At 41.5% G+C, this 23130-nt stretch overlaps 1 protein-coding gene across 1 annotated transcript in view; it reads right to left on the reverse strand.

The window, feature by feature from the left end:
• The window catches only part of ERC2 (ELKS/RAB6-interacting/CAST family member 2), a 391348-nt gene that overhangs the window by 254560 nt on the left and 113658 nt on the right, over positions 1-23130 (reverse strand). The gene's annotated exons all lie outside the window — the stretch shown is intronic.

Raw genomic sequence — 23130 nt, forward strand, 5'->3', positions numbered from 1 at the left:
TGTGTGCAGTCAGGGCTGTATCATTCACTTCTGTGTCAGAGAAAGGCTTTGTGTATGTACTGAACTTGAGAAGTCCCCCCCCCCTCACACACCCCTGCTCTCTAGAATGTGCATAAGGGGAGTTGGATCAGACCTTATACTTTTTACCAAAAGTTATTTTCTTAATTCCATGGCAACTGTGAAGGTTATTACACAATACCATATTCCTAGTGGGTTTTGAAGTCTTGACGTGCTTTATGAGCTTTAAATATAATTTTGAAATGCGCATTTTAAAAGGCTTTAGAATTATTCTTTATCTTGGAGCGGTAAAGTAGAAACAAACAAACAAACAATTTCAACACAGGACTAAATTACATTAGTCTTATTTATTGGGATTATCAGTCCTTGCCTCCTTACAAGGCATATGATGCTCCCCCACATTTGTGTTGACACTGCTACTTCTGGACCTCTAATTCAAGGATTTCTCAGATTAGGCTTATGCCAACCTTTTGTGTCATTGGATTTTTGGTACTGCTCTTTATCTCATGTGCACCAGCTTCATGGCGCTACTTATGGTGTCTGTGGGAGTGGCTTCCTTCCTGTAGAACCAGTTGACCATCCCTTTTCCTCAATCTTCCTCCCCACAACCCAACCTTGACCTTACAGCAGAAATATGAGGGAGAGGTTTTTATTCTCCATTGTATTTCCATTGGCAGAATGGCCATGACAATCTGCCCAGCTAGTTAGTTAGTTCACTAGCTATTTTTGAAGCTACTTCTCTGTGAAAAACTGTGCATATCTGCACAGCTCCAAAGATAAGCTTTCAGGGAAGAATGTTGTTATCTGCACTGCTTCCTTCAACAGATGCAGGGTGCAGGAAAAGGGGGAATGGGGCATGAATACGCTGGGAGAGAAGCAGCAAGAGGGAGCAACTAGCAGGGTAACTCGCAGTGGGAGGTGGAGGATCGTCAAAGGCAGGGGATTTGTGGAACAGTGTTTGAGAAGTAAGACGCCAAAAGCTCCTGGTAGCTGGCTGCCTCTGCTTTCACTCACACACATATTCCATTCCCTGGATTCTCTCATTACCATTGAAAGTCTGTTATTGGAATTGCCTTCTGTGAGCTCACATTGCACCCCTTGGCTGGAGTTCGGGGTCCCCCTCAGCACCTGCTATGGCTGGTTCCAGGGGCAGACCTTGTGGCACTCCCTGACGAAGGATTAACAAATGCTGTATAAGGTACAGGCAGCCTAGGTGGCCATTATTATCGAGCTGGTATGCAAGTCCAGACTCAGCTAAGGAAACACAAATGTATTTTTGAAACTCAGCAGTGCGAGAAAACAGCAGGGACACCCACTGTCTGTGTACACCTGTCCGTGGAAGTGTGCATCTGCAGACTTGGGTTAGAAGAAGGAAGACGGCGACATTCGGGACATCACGCAGACCCCTTTTTTATTGCACCTTCCCTGTGGCAAATAGCATGGACTTACGTTATGCACAAGGAACTATTACAATGTGTCCCATGAGCAGCAATTGCTTTTGTGAAAAATCACAGTGTCATGAACTGGCAGGACGTTGGGGAGGAGGAAGAGGATCCTGGCGAGGGGTGTAGCTGGGGGAGGGACACACCGGGGAATGGAGAAAGAGAGGTTGGTGTAGGAAGTACTCACAGCGTGATGGGGGATGGTGAGGGGATGGGGGACAGTCAGTGCCGGATTTACGTATAAGCTAAACAAGCTATAGCTTGGGGCCCCACTCTCTTGGGGGGGGGGAGAATTTAAATGGAAAAAATGGATGTACATTTTCAAAATGTAAGATGAAAAACAAATAAAATAAAACCTACATACAGCAACAGTGGCAAATGGCTTTAGATACCTATTAGATCCATAAATTACCATATACCATATATTCCAACACAAAAAACAGCAACAATTTGTTGTTGACAAAGGACAGCTGGACATATAAAGGGCCCCATTACCTTCAGTAGCTTAGGGCCTCATCAAACCTAAATCCAGACCTGGGGACAGTGCACAGGAACCAAAACAGGACCCATTGCCGGAGCCAGAGGGTCCCCAGTCTCCACAAACTCGGTGGGCTCTGAGGCATAGGGAGCATAAGGAGGGACGTTCTACGAGGCTGAGGAAGGCAGAGGCTCACAGCCCAGCTCCCTAGCTGGCCAGGTGGGGCTCACTAGCTCTTTGAGGAGGTGTGTGATTCCTCAGTTGGAGTAGGCTTGGGACAGGTGAGGGTCCCATGCCTCATGAAGCCCAGATGCTGCAATCAGCAGGCAAAGTACAGCAAGGAAGCAGAGCCGAGGTGCTGTGTCTGCTCAAGGTTCTCTTCAGTGGCTAAGAGCAGCTGCAGCAAGGCAATCTCAATTGAGACTGCAACAGCCAGGCCCCTCCCCCTGATTTTGAATGGGGAGGGAAGGGCACAGGTGATTTTTAGAAGAAAACCTCCCTACACAAATTAAATTCAGTCCCACTTTTAACATCTCGTCTAGTTTATTCCTTAGTTGTGCTGCAATTCTATGCATTTTTATGTGTGCATAGGATTGTGTTGTAAATCATGAAGTTTATTATGTAGCCAAAGCTAAAAACGTTTAATAAAAAAATTCCTTCCAGCAGCACCTTAGAGACCAACTAAGTTTGTCATTGGTATGAGCTTTTGTGTGCATGCACACTTCTTCAGATTTCGTGTGCATGCACACAAAAGCTCATGCCAATAACAAACTTAGTTGGTCTCTAAGGTGCTGCTGGGAGGATTTTTTTTATTTTGTTTTGACTACATCAGACCAACACGGCTACCTACCTGTAACTAAAAATGTTTAGCTACCATTGCTTTTTTGGAAGATATTTTAAGACTGTATTTAATTCTCCCACTGAAACCAATGGGACTTAAAAGTGCTTAGCCTTGGCTGGGTTATGCCCTGTATATGTCTATTAAGATGCTGAGTGCCAAAGAATATGTTATTTCAAATGCAGTAGTCAAAATGGTGGCTGTTTCTGGAATTCCACATTGAGAGTAACACCCAGATTGGCCTAAAGTGAGAGTGAGATGAATCAACTGAGAAAGTTTTAAGCATTGATGTATAATGCCTTTAAAATATCTAACTACTGTATCCTTATTCAATATTATCAATAAATTCATTGCTGCATTTGTATCCACTCTTCACCAGCAGGTCCCAGGGCGGTGGGGTTACAACAATTTAAAATTCAGAATGAAACATAGCTGAAACAAATTACAAGCACAGGAATAGGGTGGGTCTTGAAAACACAGATCTCAGGTATCAAAGGTTAGGGTAAAGAGGTGTGTCTTCAGCATTTGCCAAAAATTCTATCAGGGCAGGGGGTGGGGAAAAGTTGGCCATGCAAAAGGGCAACCATGTTGGAGCTCATCAACTATTACATTATGTTTGAAAACTGAACAGCTCCCAAAGGCACTTAGGATGAATTGGCACATGAATGGAGTGTCATACATCGTCCATGGACACAAGCCAGAGTTTCCACCCCGTTCGTCAAAGATGTATAGGCTGTCAGAGATGAGTATTCCTAGATGTCTATCATAAGATGCAGGCTTGCCTCATAATACTTTTCCTGTTTGCAGTATAAATCAAACTTGCTTAAAAGCTTTTCTTCCCTATTCCTGATGGCAAAATGCAACAGACAATGGAATTCTGGAGAAGATCAGAAAGTGACTTTCAGTTTATTATCTTGCGTAGGAAAACCTTTCCAATTGGTTTCTAAGTTCCCAACAAGCCATTCATTGTTCTGTGTATAATTAGCTGGGTAACTGGAAGGTGGGGTTGTTTTGTTGTATTCATTATCCCTATTTGTGGTGTTCCTTTTGGGGAATGTAATTACTATTTTCCCCCTCACAACTCCTGTGGAAGACAGTTTGATTAAACAATTACCTAGATTAAATTCTGAATATTTTATGAAGTTTCTATAATACATACAACCTTTTCCTAAATGATCTAGTTAGGTGTGAGTAGTGAGGTAGCTAAGTTTGCCAACGGCATTGAATTGTTCAGGGTGATAAAACAAAAGGGACTAGGAGGAACTCCATAAGGATCTCTCCTAACTGCAGCAGCATTAATACAGCAAATGCAATTCAATGTAAGCAGGTATAAAATGATGAGCATCGGGGCACCTCTCCCCCCCCCCAAAAAAAAAATTTCACATATACACTTATGGGATCTGAACTGGCAGTGACTGGCCAAGATTTTGACTTTGGAGTTGTAATTGCCCATTGTGCAGCAGCTGTGAAAAAAGGCAATTCTATGTTATGAAAGGGATTGAAAATAAAATTGCCAATATCATAATGTGATTATACGATTGTATGGTGGCACATCCACTCTTGAATACTCTGGTTCTGGGGCTGGAACAATTCCCCTGCGTGTAAAAGTTACATCATTTGAGGCTTTTTTAGTTTATAAAAAAGGAAGAGTAAAAGAGAGGGGACATGGCAGAGGTACGTAAATGGTGCGAAGAAAGTTGATTTTTCACTGCCTCCCATAGTATGGGAACTTGGGGTGATCCAATGAAGATGAATGTCGGAAGATTCTGAACTGACAAAAGCGCATATCCCTTACACAGCACATAGTTAAACTGGAATTTGCTACCGCAAGATGTAGCCATGGGTGGCTTTAAAGGGGGATTAAAGAAATTCATGGAGATAAGGTTATCAATAGCTACTAGTCATGATGACTATATCATCCAGTATCAGAGACAGTGGGCCTCTCAATGCTAATTTCTGGAGAGCACAAATGGGGGGAATGCTGTCGTGGTCATGTCCTGCTTGCAGGCTTCCCATAGGCATCTGGTTGGCCACTGTGAGAACAGGATGCTAGACTAGATGGGCCTGCAGGGCTCTCCTTATCTTATCCTCAGTCTGGATGTTTACCCTTATTCTGCTGGCAAGCACGCTAAGCGAGATAAATGCTCGAAAAGCTAAGGTTTTAAGTTCATTGCATTTCGCTCTACTTCCATTCAATGCAGATGTGGTGCCACTTTTTATTTTTCCTGTGTTGTGGTCCTGACTAAGCTGCACAAAAGTGCGCAAAGTTAGACATTTCTCTTTCCAATCCATCCATTAGAAATCTCCCACCTCCACACACCACCCAGTCCTAGGTAAAAAAAAAAAATGGCTAAGCCATACGCTTTGGGGCATATGTAATAGCAGCCCAACACCTCCACAGCGTAACACAGGTTCCAATGCATTGCGCTATCCCAATTTGACTGAGCTTTAAAATTTACATCAAATGGTATTTGAAAAATCTGATCATTTACTTGGTCATAATTTAACGTATCTGCTTAAGGGTGAAAGTGTTCATTACAAAAAGGATGGGAAAGGTACCCTTTCTGCTTGGTTAATTCTAACGATGATTAGAGAAATGCCACATTGTGGGGTTTGTTCCAGACACGTCTCAGATGGAGGAAAGCACAAATTTGGTTCCGGATCGATGTCAGCCCACAGACAGCTGGGAAAGGGCCTAACGCTGACTCAGAACTGCAAAAGAGAAGAGACTTTTCAAGCACAGTGGCCATAGTGTTCCCTTCAGAACAAAAGCCTTTCCCGTGGGGGGTTTTCCGTCCATGGCAAGGTCCTTTAAATATGTGAGTTTCTCTGTTACGGTTCTTCTGCTAGAATCATAGAATTGTAGAAATGGAAGGCACCCCCGAGGGTCATCCAGTTCAGCCCCCTGCAATGCAGGAATCCTGCCCCCAGCCATCCCTGGGTTGGCTCAAACTACCAACCTTCTGGTTTAACAGCCAGGTGCACAGACCCATCGTGCCAAATTTAAAACTTTCAATTAAGATGCAATTTAAAACATTTTGACTTGAGCATGGATTTTGTAAGTTGCTTGCCCAGGTGCAGTGAGCCCACTGCCAGGTGCCATGCAAGTAAGGAAAGGAACATCAGGACAAAATTCTCGGATAAAAACGACTTTCTTTATATTAGAGATGTGAGTTTGGGATCAGGCACTGGGGGTTTCCAATCGGTCAGCCCGTTTGCTGACTGCTTACCAGGGGTCGATCCTGGTATAGGATTGTCCTATGACCTACATCAAATAGGAGCAAACCATCAGGATCGCCACCTTGGGGAGCGTTATGTCTGGGCATACGGACAGAAACACCTCCCCTAGGATCCCTTTTACGGGATACCCTGTTTTTTTGGGGGGGGGGGGGTCGACAAAGACATACAATACCCCGACTAAGAAACCTACCCAATGCCTTATCCGCCCAAGTTGTGACAATTTCTATGAGGCAGGCGGAAACCTCCAGTGGAGGAGCTGGGTGCTTTGGCACCCAGAGCGGCACACATGCAATGCACCCAGGGCTGGGGTGATCCGTCCCAGGGGCAGGGTGATCCACCCACAGGGACTGCGCGGTCCTCCCTGGGGGCCAATCTTGGCACGGGAGGGCGCTGAATGTCACCCCCTTCAGGCTGACTCCCAAGCCTACAGTGAGCCAGGGAAGGGGGAGAGCTGCAGCAGCTGCTTCACCGCTTTGCCCGCTCGCTGGGCTTGGGGCAGTCGTGTGGCGGCCCCGCACCAAATGCCACTCCCCTTCAGGATGACACCCGGGGCATCCCGCAACCCCCTTCCTACGCCCCTGCCTGGAGACCAGCCAGTTTGTCTGAAGGCAAACTTTCTTCCTGGCCCCAAATACAGTGACCGAAACATCTATAGCAAGGTCTGCACACAAACCAACAGAAGACAGTTTAAAAAATAAAGCAAAAACACAGGGAGGTAGGGTGGGAGATTGAGAATCCAACTGCGGTGCCAGTCGAGGAGGCGGGCCTAATTTGTGCCTGAAAAGGGGACCAGAGTGAAGACCCCACACACACACACACAGGAGTCTCTGCTGAGCTCTACCCCCCACCCAAGCTACAGAATAATGTCTTGGATGTATTAGGTAAAGGTAAAGGTAAAGGGACCCCTGACCATTAGGTCCAGTCGTGACCGACTCTGGGGTTGAGCGCTCATCTCGCATTATTGGCCTAGGGAGCCGGCGTATAGCTTCCAGGTCATGTGGCCAGCATGACAAAGTCGCTTCTGGCAAACCAGAGCAGCACATGGAAACGCCGTTTACCTTCCCACTTCCTATTTATCTACTTGCATTTTGACGTGCTTTCGAACTGCTAGGTTGGCAGGAGCTGGGACCAAGCAACGGGAGCTCACCCCGTCACAGGGATTCGAACTGCTGACCTTCTGATCAGCAAGCTCTAGGCTCAGTGGTTTAACCACAGCGCCACCTGGGTCCCTCTTGGATGTATTACCTATTGTTAAAGGGTTTATAAACCTTAAAGTTAACCATTGCTCAGCATTATGCAGAATCCTGGACCTCCTTGGAACTATGGTTAGAGAACTATCAGTGCCCCCAAACTGTAGAGCCTTGAGTCAAGAGCAGTTCTTCCTTACTTGTGTTTGCTTTAATAAGCATGGGGTGTGTGTGTAAAAAAAGAGCAAGGTTTAAGTGATGCCTCAGCTTGATTAGGGTTATTATGATTAACATTAAGTATGGTTCATAATAGCCCTGACTTAGTGTTATATACAAACCCGCTACTGAAGTTCAACCACAAACACATTGAGAGCTGCAAGAGCAACAATAGTGATGTGATGAGAAGGCAGAGCCAGAAAACATTCATTCAACTCTCCCCTCAGGCAATGGTAACCATGCTAAGAGAAGACTGCCTGAAAATATGCTATGGTCACTTCCATTAAATGAATACAGTTCTAGAAATTCTAATTTCTAGGATACTGTGGCTTACATAAATCAGCATCTGCGGAGAGCTTGCAGATTGACGGACAACATGTAGACCACATTTACCTCAGGATCTGTCTTCCCCACACCCTTCTGCAAAATATGCGGCCAACTATTAATTTCAACAAATCTAAATTCTCTTGATAAACAGGTAGATCCTGTAAAATGATATGGCAGGGCAAGGAATAAAAAATGTAACAACAGCATTGCAGATGAATACTATTTAAAACAATTGGCTTTCTGAGAAAGTTTTTTTTTAATGGAGTTAGTTATAGTTCTAATTTAAACTGCCTACTAATTTTTGTTGGAAAAATGTTCAGAGGCTATAGTACAGAATTAATTCAATTCTAAACAGATCTGTGATCTGCAACCGTGGTATTTTTACCCTGTTTCTCATATTTTAAGACATACCCATAAAATAAGGTATATACTTTGTCCAAAAAATCTTAAATGAAGAAACTACTAAATGCATCTGACTCTTTAGAGAAGAGTTACAGAGAATAATTTGATGTTATTGAGAATCACACTAATGCTAACTCCAGTGTTTCTCAGTTTACAGTGAGAGCTTGGAAAGGAAACGTCAGAATTGTTCAAAGGCTAGTATTTCAAGAACTGCAAGCACCTATCCCTGATGTAATAAAACCTTCTGATAGAAAACATTCCATTTAACAGCATATCCATGTTCATTTCTCTAAAAAAAAAAGTCTGTGCCTTCTTACTTCTTTTAATTAAGCTTGTAGTTCTTCTGATTCCATCGCTAAATAACTTTCTTGTTTTTTTAAGGCTTCTGCGATAATAAGTCTAATCAACAACTAATCAACTGAATACTGACTTTCTGCTCAACTATTCAAGAGTCTTAAGAGATATTTAAAAAAAAACAAAATTTACAAAGACATAGAATACTTAAGCCTTATTTTTTATTTTTTAAAAAGGTAAATCACACGTTCCTATAATATAGCTTTCAAATTAGTGCCCACAAATAGTCAAGAACTCAGTAGATTGTCTGATTAATATTCTAATATCAGCTTAGCATCTCTCTAAGCACAATTTTGCAAAGGAAGTGCAGACTAAGTAGGTTGAAGATTTAATGAAAATGTTTTTTAAAACATTACTATTGATACAGAACAGTATTGAATTGCCACAGCAGCATGCTCCCAGGAAAGCTCATTAAGAAGTTTTAAAATGCCAGTCATAATTCCGAGCAAAATCCAAGCTCAAGAAGGGACACAGAAAATGTTTGACTGTATGGTTTACATTGTATATGCATGGAATGTTGGGTGTGGGGATGTACGGGATTGTTTGTTAGAAGTATTTTAAGAAAGTGAAGAACAAAGCTTATATTTTAAAAAGGAAGAAGACGGAACACAAAGATGACCAGAGCTTCCCTTCTGGGGTGGAATAATGAAACAGAAGCTGTAGCACTTTATTTCACATATTTCATTGTTAAATGATGTTTAGCTACTTGGCTATTCCAAAATATCTGCATGTGAATCAACTCAACAAAAAGCATAGTCTAAAACAGATGTAAGCAAAGCAGATAAAGGGGAAAGTCTGCTAGGCAGACCCATCAAGAAGACACCCGCATTGAGACATGTAGGGGGTGAAGGGAGGAATCAGCTAGCCATGACAAAAACAGCGACACAGCTCAGTCACAGCAATTATCAATCAGCATCAGTTGTAGAGTAAGTTCACAGAGGAACGTGGTTGCCAGCTTTTTGTTCTTGCAGGGCCTCTATGCTTGTATAAGATGTGTGGCAGACAGTGGAGTTAAAGGTGCAACTTTCCTCATTGTTGCTACTTTGTGGAAAGCACAGCGAAACCTGATAGATTTCCATCTACTGTGCACTTTTGAAAAACACAGGAGCCCTGGGAGGCCAACAGTGACAACCTCACATGGAAACAACTGGCTTCGCATCGGTTTCTGCTGCCACTGTAGGCCATGCTTGCATCTTTCATGGCATTCAGTGGAGAGTACCCTTGCTTCTCTGCATGTTGGATGGCTTCCTGGTTTCCTGTGGGAAAATAGGAGAGACATTGTGATAATAATGAATGTAGCAGCTGTAACTGATATATCCAGAGACTAGGTGCTTATCTGTGGTTGTATGTTATGTGAGAAAGAGAGTTATCATTTAGGTGTCCTTGCATTCCACATGCCTTATCCCAGCTTCCCACTCTTCCATTGGGAGTTCCTCTGATGTTTGCACTGTTTTTAAGGAATAGCAGTGAGATAATGCTATTTTTAAGGCAATACTCACTCATCCCATCTGGGGTGTTGCATTCTGTCTTCATATTCTGTTTGTTCCACTCCCCAGCTCTGCTCCTGAAGAGAATAATGGGTTGGTGATGACTGGACAGCAACAGCAATAACTGAGTGAAGCATTTAGCGTTTATCTAAAAAAGATTGCTCTGATTCCATTTGCCATTTGGAAAGAGCTTGAACAAGTTTGAAGAAAGGTTGGGATTAACAGGCAATAAAAAAAAAAATAGGGGAAGGTTGTTGCCAATAAGTTCGTAATGCAAACTGCATACTTACCCTACGTCTCCTGTGTGGGAGACACTGCACCTCCAGTCTGTTGAGGACAGGTGTTAAGCCAGTTCAGTTTTTCATATTCCAAGAGGAGAGAGAAATAATCTGTGGCCATGGACGCTGGAAGTGTTTTGCATGTATTGGAATGCATAAGGGAATGAGAGAAAATGTGTTCAGTAGCTTTGAAGCATGGACCAACCCTCCCTGGTGATCAACAAACACACACCCTTGCTTACCCGTAATGAGATGTCTCTCACTTGCAGCAGTGGACAGATGAATCCTGATGGGGTTTGTATCTCTGAAGTCCTAAGGAGAAATATCTATGAGGGTTATCCATCTGGCCTTCCTGCTTTCTTTTTGATTTCAGTTGTAGTTTTTTGTTTGTGTGTCAAGTACTTCCTCTGTGCAAATAGTCCTCCTTTCACTAAAGTTCACCATCATAATTTGTGCACTTGCATACTCATGGTTCCATAGGTAGTGGGGACTGATTGATGTAGCCCTATGCCACATTTCTTGATATGGGAGCTTTCTTCTTTTCTTGGAGTTTATATTTCAAGGTGCTGTGAAGTGAGGGAGTCAGACCTCTGTTCTCCAGCACAGCATAGGTGAAGCATAGTCTGGCACAAATTAAGCCCTGGTATGTGCTGTTCTTGGAGCGCAAAGTAGCAGTGGCTTAAACACACAATGTAAATATCCACCATACCACTGCAGAGTCTCCTCCCAGTGAAGGGAATTCTTGTTCATTTCCATTTTGGAAGAAGTCCTGTTTTCTATTCTTTCTCAACTCCATTAACTTTTCAACACTTAGCAGGCAGGATTTTGCCAAATGCGGTTTATTCTGCATTTGAATGAATATTGGTGACTTTGGACTCAAGTGTGTTGTCAGAGTGTGAGCAGTATGCATTTACGAAGCCTCACGCTTCACTGTACACATGTGGATTACAATCATCTCTGGAGTTACAAGGATAAATGTTTACAGGCGTTGGGTCAGTATAGGTCGAAAAAATTCCACATGACAGCATTAGCATGTTAATAGAGTCTTCCAGGTGAGAAACCTAGATTAATCCAGAATTCAGGGAGTATGTTCCTTAAAAAAGAAAAAAAGTATAGCATACCGAAAAATGTAAATCTCATGGCAAATCTAGCACATAATTTAATATGACTGTGATGGTCTCTCACCTTCAACTCCACCATTAAAGCAGACATGTATAGCATAGCACTTTTAGACCATCTGCAACTCATATGCCAAGTTACAGGATATATTTGGCCACTACTTGGAGGTGTAACTACTATATAAGGCTGACACGGTGCCATCAAGCAAAAATGATTTTTTACAAAAATGAGAGGATAAATATATGCCTTCTAGAGATTCCCACCCACCCCAAATATCACATTCTGCAATTCAAATACGGATTGACAACACCCACTATCATTTTTCCAGCTGCTGTTACATTCAGATATATGTGATATTTAGTACTTGAATAAATGAATTTTATTGTTCCTTCTCCTGTATATTAAGATGCCTAGAAGTCTTCGAACTTCCTACTACTCAAAATATTTGGCACCACAGTAAAAAGATTTGTGGCAATGTGATATGTGTGATTAGCTTTATCAGATCTAGACAACATAGGAATAAATGGATGTTCCTGCGGGCAGATTGTCCAATCAATCCTTTACCAGTACACAATAATCTTAAACAAGGTCAAATTTCCATTATTCTGCATATCAAAGCTCATGTCATAAAAATGTCAGGATGACTGCAACTAGCACTAAAAGCGTTTATCACAAATCTTAAGCCAATAGCTTACACTGTGGCATGCTTTATGTAAAAGCTGTAAAAAAAAAAATCACGTAAGCACTGACAAACCCGTGCACAAGGTTTGACCCCTTGCAATAGATTAAATGCAAACCAGAAGGTGGTTTTAAGGCAAAGCTAGAGGAACATGCTTAGACTGAGTGAGACCATTCGTCCATTCACTCAGTGTTGTCCACTTTGACGGGCTTAACACTAGTCAGATATCATTGCTATCCAAGAGCCATTAACTGGAGGCAGAGATCCACTGTTTTCTTCACCATACTTGCCACTTTTCTCTTTAACAAAGTAAAAACAACACAAGACACCGTGGAATTAAACCAGAGACAGGGGGAGTTTTGCAGCTTGAGGAGCACATTCTCTTCTGGGAAACCTTCCAAAAAGCCATATACCAGTGGTGGGGTCAGAGGCAAAAGGGAGCAGAGCAAAACATGGAAATGTTACCATTGTACTGTAGGCTAGTTTTGCAGTCACTCTTACACACACCATCCTCAATCCAGGTAGGTATCACAGGCATTGCCAGAGTTCAAGGATACATTGCAGACAGAGAAAAACACAGAGTGCAAAGGAGGGCCAGTGAGGGGTGTGGCCTAGGGAAAAGGGGCATGACTAAGGAGAGTACCAGAAAGAAAGGGTGGAGGGCCATATTTAGCTCCTGGGCCTCAGGTTTCTCCTTCCATGGAGGAGGAGGAGGCATCTTCTGCTCCTGGAAGGCCTAAGAGGAAAGACCTCACAATTAGAGCAGTGTTTCCCAAACTTGGGTCTCCAGCTGTTTTTGGACTACAACGCCCATCATCCCTAGTGAGCAGGACCAATGGTCAGGAATGATGGGAACTATTGTCCCCAAAAAGCAGCTGACAACCCAAGTTTTTGAAACACTGCTCTAGAGCATTGCATGATAAAAAGGAAATGCAAAACGCTTCTCACACACCCGGTCCAGCACAACCCTATGCATGTCATTTACTGTAGACTCCACGCAATACCATGAAGAAAAACAAAGCACAAAGCACTAAAACAAAGCTGACAGTCCATTAAAGCATCTGTACTGCCAAATTTGCCTTTGGATACTCCAGAGTGTGACATGGCTAAACGGCAACTCCACAGCTGTTAGGCCTATTTTATCATGTGCTTCAGTCCTCTATACCAGTGTTTCCCAACCAGTGTGCCTCCAGATGTTTTGGGACTACAACTCCCATCATTCCTGACCACTGGTCTTGCTAGCTAGGGATGATGGGAGTTGTAGTCCCAAAACATCTGGAGGCACACTGGTTGGGAAACACTGCTCTATACTGTATGTGAGAGAGAGAAAGGACAAACATGTTTTATGCTTAGTTCCAGGTATGGGGAACATCTGAAGCATTAAGAGGGACAAATGCTTGCTAATTAATTCTAAAAATAATTTGTTGGAGTAACCACTATCAATGCATTGTGAGCACTTCGAGGTCCTGTTTGTTGAGTGCACATCAACAAAGTCATAAAACTTTGACCAGCTTGGGTGTTTTCTTGAGTTGCAACAATGAAGATGCACAAATTGTACTTGTAAATCTGTCTGAGATGCTTGCATCACACAACTAAACATAACAATCATCTCCGTAATAATGACAGCCACAACAGCTATGTCCCCCACTTAATCACAGCGAATACAACTGAATGGTATGGAAGCACTTCAAAGAAATGCAATCCATGGAAAAACACAGCAATGCAGTTCCGTGTCCTAAGTTGCAATGTTTCATGGTGGCATTTTCCTAAGGGATTCAGATGCCCTCAGACTCTAAAGCAACTGCAACATGCCATTCATGTCAAAGACCAAGGTCAAACCCATGATTAGGTGTCTGGTTAATAGGCGGCGGGGGGTGGGGTGGGGAATCATTATGGCACTAGCATCTCAGATCAACCCTAGCAACTCTCTCTTTAACTTTTCTGCTAACAGCAGCACACCAAATGCCAGATTGCACAACCATCTTATCCGTTGGCTTTGACTTCAGGGCTACAGAACCCTTGCAGTCTGTCATACTGATTGGTATGTTTAACTGAAATAAACATTTTTTAAATGCTTCAACAGAACTTTTCAGATTAAAGCCCAATTATTTACATGTCTTTCTCTATCTCTGGAATGCATCAAAAAATAACTCCTCGCTTGTTTTTGTGCCTCCCCCTGAAAATTCGCGGCTGCAGATGCTCACTTGCGCACAAGGACACAGACCATCCTCATAATGTCTGCTGAACAGCATTAACCACGGCTGCAAGCAAAAACACAAGTTCTGAATGTCTGCAACCTATGTAAGGGTCTGTAGGCCACTTGGTATGCATGCTTTTGTCTTTTTATATTCTACATGGATTAGTGCTACATGGTACAACGAGTGATGCAATCTATACCCGTTTCTTAAAAATAAAATAAAAATAAAACAAGCAGCAAGCACTCCCATAAATGAATGTGCAAATAAAACCTCCAGCCTTGTTTCTTCCTCCTAATTACAAAGCTAAGAGCCCAAAGGGTAAAAATACCTGGGGGCTGGTGTCTGATTTACAAGAGCAGATTTTGGCACAAGGGTCTACTGTGTTAGCAGGGTGGCTTGCATTAGCAGAGTTGGACTGAATATAAGTCATTACATTTGGAAAATACAACTGTCTGATTTAGGACTATTTCATACTTACACTCCCTGTACACAAATATTCCATTTTCTAAATGTTTACCCTATAACATTATAATAAAATTAGGATTTCTTAGGAAGCATACACCAATATAATATGCCTTTATTTAATTATTATGTGGTCTGGGGAAGAAGAAAGTCAGCCCCAATTTCTGTATATATATTTTTCTCAGCCCTACAGATAAAATCCTATGGACACATAGCAGTTTTTTTCCAACTAAGTGCATTAGGGGCTGTGTGCCTTCCTACAAAGTATACCCTAAGGACTGTCAAAGCTAAGGCACATTAAAAAAATCCCTCGACAATCTCAGATGAAAGGAACCTTACTATAGAACAGGGAAGTAGAATTACTGGCATGAAATATGGGGCATTTTCAGGCAGAGACTTTAATGTTTCGCTCACCCAGAATACAGTATGCAGATTTGTGATTGCGGCCAGTTGAAGGAACCATTACCACAGCTCATAAAGTGAACCAGTGCCAATTCAGGAAATAGCTTTGAACTTTAAAACAGCAACAGTGCAGCCGTAAACTTGTCTATTCAGAAGTACAGTAACTTTCGTTGACTTCACTGGGGTTGACTCTTGGGTAAGTGTGTGGAGGACTGTAGACTAATGATATGGGCTCTGGTTATCTTAAGAAGCACTTTCCCCCATATGTCCCCATCAACGCTCTGAGTTCATCTGCAAAGGACTGGCTTTCGGTCATTTGCTACTCATGCCCCAACCACAGTAAATGGAAACAAATCCTAGGAAGGTCTAGCCAAACCATTCGTCTTCTGACGTTCAAATGATCTGATGAACTATTTACTGTATGCTGGAATAAACTCATTATTCTTATTTTCTATTTTTGTTGGTTTGGCTTTGTATTACAGTTAATTGGAAGATTTTAGATACGGTTTTAAAGTGTGTGTGTGTGTGTGTGTGTGTCTAATGCTTTTATTATATGCTTCTCTGAGAGCTCTAACCAAGAATGTCAGACAGAAATCTAAAACATCCCTAATTTGGGGAGTGGGACTGCACAAATGCCTCAGTATTTTGTTTCCGCATTATAATTTATTGTGCTCTTAGGGGATACATACAATATGTATTGCATCCAGCTAATCTGAGTTCAGTTTTAGAAACATACCCCTCCTGCTGAAAAAAAAGGAAAGTAAAGTCCGACAGGGCACATTTATATAAATGTTTACATGAGGTTGAATAGAGTGTAGTTTATTCAAAAGCAGTATTTCTCATTTCTTCTGATGGATTAAACTGCTCCAATTTGATTCTAATGCTAACTGCAATAATTTCTATGGAATTGTATCATCCCTGATCACACTAGCAAGAAAATGTATCTGTCTCAGTGGGTGCAAAGTGTGAGCAATTACACAATGAAAAACCATTGGTACCCAAGACCTAATACAATCTCAGCATTTAGGTCTAAAATGATACCTCAAAGTGCTAAGACTGGAATGTCCTTGCTTGTTTATCAAATGCTACAGCTTAGGACTTCTTCTGGCCTGACTTTAGTTGTTGGGGAGTCTCTCCAGGTATTTTTACCTTGATGGGACTTGTAGCAGCAAAAGGGGGCTGCTACTTTCTTGCTGCTATTAAAGCATTATTCCAGTATCTTCTAGTTATTTATGACTGTCAATTCCTCGCCCTCTGTGAAATCTTTACAAACATTTACTGCTTGTTGGAAAATATGAATCCTTTAAAAATACAGCTTTAACATATGAATGCCAAATTAATATTTTGTATAGATGTGCTTCATTTTTCAAAAACACATCTATAACTGGGCATTCCAAAGTGTGGATTTTTTTTAAAAAATAAATGTATCTAGCATTCATGTACTTGCAATTTACACCTCTATAAACAAAGGACTGATTTTGAAATAGCTGTGGAAAAGGAAAGATATTTACCTTGACATTAGACACTAACCTAAAATCAAAATGAGAGTCACATCCTCCTCAGTACTTCAGAAATGAAATATGAACTATTTCAGGGATAAATATTATCAATAAAAACAATAGTTTCCCAGTCATCAAGCAACCAGGGAAAGAAACCCAACTGTTGAATATTTCACCTCACTTTTGCTATTTTTTTTATTACTGGAAGTTCTAGAGTAATAATTATTTACTACTATATGGTGTTTGGTTCACTTTATATAAATTATATACAAAGATACACACACAGCGGGGTGGGGTTGGGGGTTGAAATAGGCAGCCTTGTCCCACAATCTCATGGTCTGAATGTTCACTCTTTCCTCAAAAAAATCCACAATGTGAAATTATGCAGCAGACAGCAAAGTACACTTTAATTTTTGTCATGCTCATCTTCCCGAGTCTTCTGGGAGGAAATTTGCTACGGAAATGAATGCCCTTCTCTATGTAATCCTCTTTAAAATCTACAATGAGAAAGAGAGAAAAGACATCTTATTATTCTAACACTTTTACAGAAACTGGGGAAAAATCCGATCTCATTCAGACTCTTCTCTATATTCAGACTCTTCTCTATAATTTGCCTCCCTCATCTGTGCCCACACACCACTTTAAGCACACAGCAAAGCACAGCACGTCTATCAAAGGCAAAGAAATTCAAATCAAAGAACTGCAATCATACCTGCCTGGGTAAGAATCCTTTGGAGCGAGGCTCTTAATTGCCTTTTCGTACTCTTCTCTTCTAGCAGTATAATTCCTAACAGATGATATCGTATTCTACCTGCAAGAAAAGCAGAAAGAAATTGAACTGAAGTTTGGTTCACGTTTTTCATTTCCCCCTCGTCGTTCCACCCAACTAATAATGATTGCAAAAAATAAAGTAATTTTGATACAGAACATGGGCAGAATGAGAAAACAAATATATTTTTGTTGAAAATGCCACAGCAAATGCTCAGATGGAGAAAAAAACAACAACCAGTAACATGAATGCAACTAAAAAGTAATCTCATTAACTTAGCAAAACTTACCACAAGAGGTCTTGCATTAACGTCTGTGGTTCCAGCCACGATCAATACCCTGTGTTCATTCACTGCTTGGCGTATGTATCTATCTCTGTACATGCCCCACTCTTGTTCTTCAACTACACCCTTCTCTCCCCACAATGTAGCTACTGCATAAATATGTACAGGGTTATGCCAACCCCAATTTCTTTACTGATGGCAATGGTCACCTGTCAATTCGAAGAACAGTATGAAATCAGACCCCATATTTGCACTAAAGAATTACTTCCGAACGAAGCATTTGAGCCACTAAATCCAGCCTTTAAGCCACTAAGACATTAAACAAAAACATCATATTTTGCCTTTCTTGCACATTTTAATTTGCAGTCTTGACAACATTCATTCCATAAAATCAACAGATATGCAAAATAATATGAAATAATCAAAGATGTGTGAGGGCAGTGCCCATATCACTTTTATAGGTAGCTACCAATTCCTTGGTTTTCCACACAGCTATCAGAAATATAATTGCATCAGCATGGTATCTCTAACACCAAAGAAAGAAAGAAAGAAAGAAAGAAAGAAAGAAAGAAAGAAAGAAAGAAAGAAAGAAAGAAAGAAAGAAAGAAAGAAAGAAAGAAAGAAAGAAGTATATACAGGTGAAACTTGAAAAATTAGAATATTGTCGAAAAGTGCATTTATTTCAGTAATGCAACTTATTATTATTTATTTTCCTTTTAATTTTTACAAATGCTTTCTTTTGGAAATTCCACAGTAAAAAAACAAATAGTTACAATAATACAAAAATAAACATCGCTATTACATTTCATTAATTACATTCCATTTATAATTGACCCGCCTAATAACAAATAATTACAATTACAGCAAATAAAGGCTTGACATATCTTGCTTTGCATGTCATGCATCTATCTCATATATTGGTTTCACCTTTTAAATTGCATTACTGAAATAAATCACTTTTCGACGATATTCTAATTTTCCGAGTTTCACCTGTACCAGTCATGGATGGCTTCAATTAAGGCTGAGCTGCATTTCGCATTCATGAAGGTCATGTTTACTGTAGCCTGTTTGTGCAAACATTAGGTTCCATTTAAAACCCACAATATATGGAAAGCCAACATTTTATGGAGGGAGCTTTAAGACTGGCCTTTAACTTGATGAGCTATATTTTCACCATACAGTGAGCTTTTGGTAGGATTAGGAAATGTCCCTCTCCGAGACCCTGGAAAGCAGCTGCCAATCAAGAGAGGAACAGTCTTTAGATAGAGCAATGGTCTTTAGCTGGATTGCTTATTCAGCAGGGAATGAACAACAGTTAAATAAGACACTCTGTACAGGCTCAGGGCCCATTTAAAAAAACACCACTGTTTTTTATATAATCTTGACATTGACATATGTTCCAAAGCTGGGTGCTGGCATCAAATGATTCCTTAACATTGGTCTAAGCAAACCTTCCCCAATCTGATGCCCTCCAGATGTTTTGGACTATAAGCCAATTCATCACTGAGTGATGGTCATGATGGCTGAGGCTGATGGGGGTTCTGGTTCAACATATCTAGAGGGTACCAGGATGTGTAAAGCAATATACCAGGCATACATGGTCTGGATTAACTGAACCTCTTTCCAGAAGCAAGCTGGAAGCAAAACAACTAATTTCATCTTGAAGGGGGTGGCGGGTTAATCGCAAAAATGTGTTGATGCTATCTTAATTCTAAACAGATCCACCACTCACGTGGGCAGCAATCCTTTCCTGGGATTACATCTCATGGAACTCAATGAGTAGACATGCATAGGATTGGATTGTTAAAACTAATTTCACTAGAGTGGATGCCTGTCTATACATGAAACTGGTATCTTCTCACTGGTGGAAAGCATTAATAAAGATTACCAAGTGTATCGAAGAACAAGTCTTGCTCTGCAAAAGTAAATCCTGTCTCACTAACCGTTTAGTGTTCTTTGAGACTGTGAATAAACCCGTGGCTAGGTATGAAACATTGTGTACTTAAGAATTTGAAAAAGCTTTTGATACAGTTCCTCACCAAAAATTCCTGAGTAATCTTAGCAGTCATGGAATAAGGAGAGAGGCACTCTTATGGATCAGTAACTGCTTAAAAAAACCGGAAGCAGAAAGTCAGAATAAATGACAGTTCTCACAATGAAAGCACGTGGAGTCCCCCAAGGATTAGTATTGAGAGCTGTGCTTTTTAACGTCTAAATGAAGTGGAGTTAGGGGTGAGAAGTGAGGTAGTCAAGTTTGCTGGCAACACCAAATTGTTCAGCTGGTAAACTGAAGAGCTCAAAGGGGATCTCACCAAACTCGGTGAATGAGCAGTAAAATGACAAATGTAGTTCAGTGTAAGCAAGAGTAAAGTGATAAATAATGGGGCAAAACAATCCTATCTTCACATGTGGATTAATGGGGCTAAATTGGCAGTGACTGACCAGGAAGATCTTTCCTTTAAAAAATGCAAATATATCAAAAATAGGGAAAAAGAGAAAAAAAGAGTCAATTGCCATTAAAAAACAATTCATCAATCCTGACTTTAAAGTATTTAATGATATACAGGGTGTTTGAAAAGTAACTATACACCAAAGTACAGTGTATTTACAGTAGGTGTACAGTGGCTTTTTGAACACCCTGTATATTACTTTCTTGGTTTCCATGATCACTGCAGATGGTGACAGCAGTCACGAAATTAAGACGCCTGCTTCTTGGGAGAAAAGCAATGACAAACCTAGACAGCATCTTAAAAAGCAGAGACATCACCTTGCCGACAAAGGTCCATATAGTTAAACCTATGGTTTTCCCAGTAGTGATGTATGGAAGTGAGAGCTGGACCATAAAGAAGGCTGATCGCTGAAGAATAGATGCTTTAGAATTATGGTGCTGGAGGAGACTCTTGAGAGTCCCATGGACTGCAAGAAGATCAAACCTATCCATTCTGAAGGAAATCAGCCCCGAGTGCTCACTGGAAGGACAGATCCTGAAGCTGAGGCTCCAATACTTTGGCCACTTCATGAGAAGAGAAGACTCCCTGGAAAAGACCCTGATGTTGGGAAAGATTGAGGGCACTAGGAGAAGGGGACGACAGGGGACGAGATGGTTGGACAGTCTTCTTGAAGCTACCAACATGAGTTTGACCAAACTGTGGGAAGGCAGTGGAAGACAGGAGTGCCTGGCGTGCTCTGGTCCATGGGGTCACGAAGAGTTGGACACGACTAAACAATGTATTAATATAAGCAGTCCATATGTGCAAAGATATTAAAATGTGATTGATGATTATAAGATATATTTTCAGATGTAGAAAGGGCAATGAGATCTTCAACTAGTGAATAATGGATGGGGGGGTCTTTATCCTTCCAACCTTGAAGTAAAGGGCACTTTGCACCCATAAGGGTTCATGGGATCCACTTTTGTTGTCTATCTGCTAGCCCCTACATTGCAACCAACTGCAAAAATTTCAAATTCACAGTCCATGGTCTCCCTATCTTTCCTACACAACTTAGAATAATATTTTTGAAACTCTGAATGTATATCCTTTTAAAATGTTATTTACATTACTGCATTCTTCCCTAATCAGTGGAGAACAACTGGAATTTTTTGTTTTGTTTTAAGCAGAATGCCAAAATCTTACCTGGCTCTCTCCACTCTCAGCACCTTTGCGACAAATATGTCTGTGCAAGATCAGCTTTACCTGCCAGCTAAAGCTCTACTATCACCTTTAGCTGATAGTAAATGATCCGATTCATATTTGAAACTGCAATTTTTGATCATTTTTTTATAATCCTTCCTATGATATGGACCTTGCAAGCCTGCCATTCGCCCACACAGGATGAAACTGACCAGTCATTATTTTCAAAATGTTCCAGAAGTTCAGAATCCAACTGTATTATGAAATTATATTTATTCAAAAGTGAAACATTCAAGCGCCATGTGCGAGAGAATTTAACAAAATTATGTAACAAGAGAAACCACACAGAACAATCTGAAATATCAGTTGTTTCAGTTGCAACTTACTGGAGTAAGGAAGAAGAAACCAAATACGATGCACTGGTGGAAAAAGGTATAATCTCGCTGCACAGGATAGTACTATATGTGAAACATCTATCAATTCTAACTCAGACCTAAATGTCTTCAGTATTGACATTACTGAAGAATGAAATTTATAAGAGGGAGTACTCCTATCCACGGGACGCAGGTGGCGCTGTGGGTTAAACCACAGAGCCTAGAGCTTGCCGATCAGAAGGTCGGCGGTTCGAATCCCTGCAACGGGGTGAGCTCCCGTTGCTCGGTCCCAGCTCCTGCCAACCTAGCAGTTCGAAAGCACGTCAAAGTGCAAGTAGATAAATAGGGACCGCCACAGCGGGAAGGTAAACGGCGTTTCCGTGTGCTGCTCTGGTTCGCCAGAAGCGGCTTTGTCATGCTGGCCACATGACCTGGAAGCTGTACGCCGGCTCCCTCGGCCAATAATGCGAGATGAGCGCCGCAACCCCAGAGTTGGTCATGACTGGACCTAATGGTCAGGGGTCCCTTTATCTTTACCTTTACTCCTATCCACAACTGGATTAAGACTATTACAAAAAATATCCACCATAATGCTGCAACCACAGTTCAAATTCTGCATGCAGAGCAGGTTGCTGCACCTGAAAAGAATATTGTAGAGCTGGGGGCAGGGAATGCAGAAAACAGCAATCAATATAATCAATGGGCTGGAGGAACACCTCAATGCAGGAAGGTGACAACATCTGGGGCTTTGTAGTATAATAAAAAAGGCAAGCAAAGAGAGGCATGGTAGAAGTCTTATAGTGGGGAGAAAGCGGGGAAGGGGAGAGAGAGAGAGAGAGAGAGAGAGAGACAGAGAGAGATGTTCTTCCACATAATACCATAACTTTGGGTCATCCAATGAAACCAAATGTTGGACAATTCAGGATACACAACTGGAAGTCCTTCTTTACACAGTGGCAGTCCAACTATGGCATTTGCTGCCACCAACTTGGTCATGGCCACTAATTTGGATAGCTTTGAAAGGGAGGGGTAAACAATCCACAAAGGCTATCAACAGCTACTAGTCATGATGGCTCTGTACTACCACTGCCTAATCCTGGAAGCAGTATGCTTCTGATAGGGTTGCCAGACTCAATGGAGGACAGGACATCTGTGCCTTTAATTGCCCTGCTCTCTTTTGAGTCTGGAAACCTTAAAGAGAAATCAGCAGACCCTTTGCTTGGAAATTAAACAAAGGGTCTGCTGGTTTCTCTTTAAGGTTTCCAGACTCAAAAGAGAGCAGGGCAATTAAAGGCACAGAAGTCCTGTCCTCCATTGAGTCTGGCAACCCTAGCTTCTGAACACCTGGTGCTGGGGAACTTGGCCTGATCCAGTTGTACTCTTCTTAAGTTTTATGTCATATTCTCATTTGAGCACCTGTTACCCATGAAGGACTATAATACTACC

Source organism: Zootoca vivipara, chromosome 2 (genome assembly GCF_965207765.1).
Source record: "Zootoca vivipara chromosome 2, rZooViv2.hap1.1, whole genome shotgun sequence".
In the NCBI taxonomy this organism is placed as follows: Eukaryota; Metazoa; Chordata; class Lepidosauria; order Squamata; family Lacertidae; genus Zootoca; species Zootoca vivipara.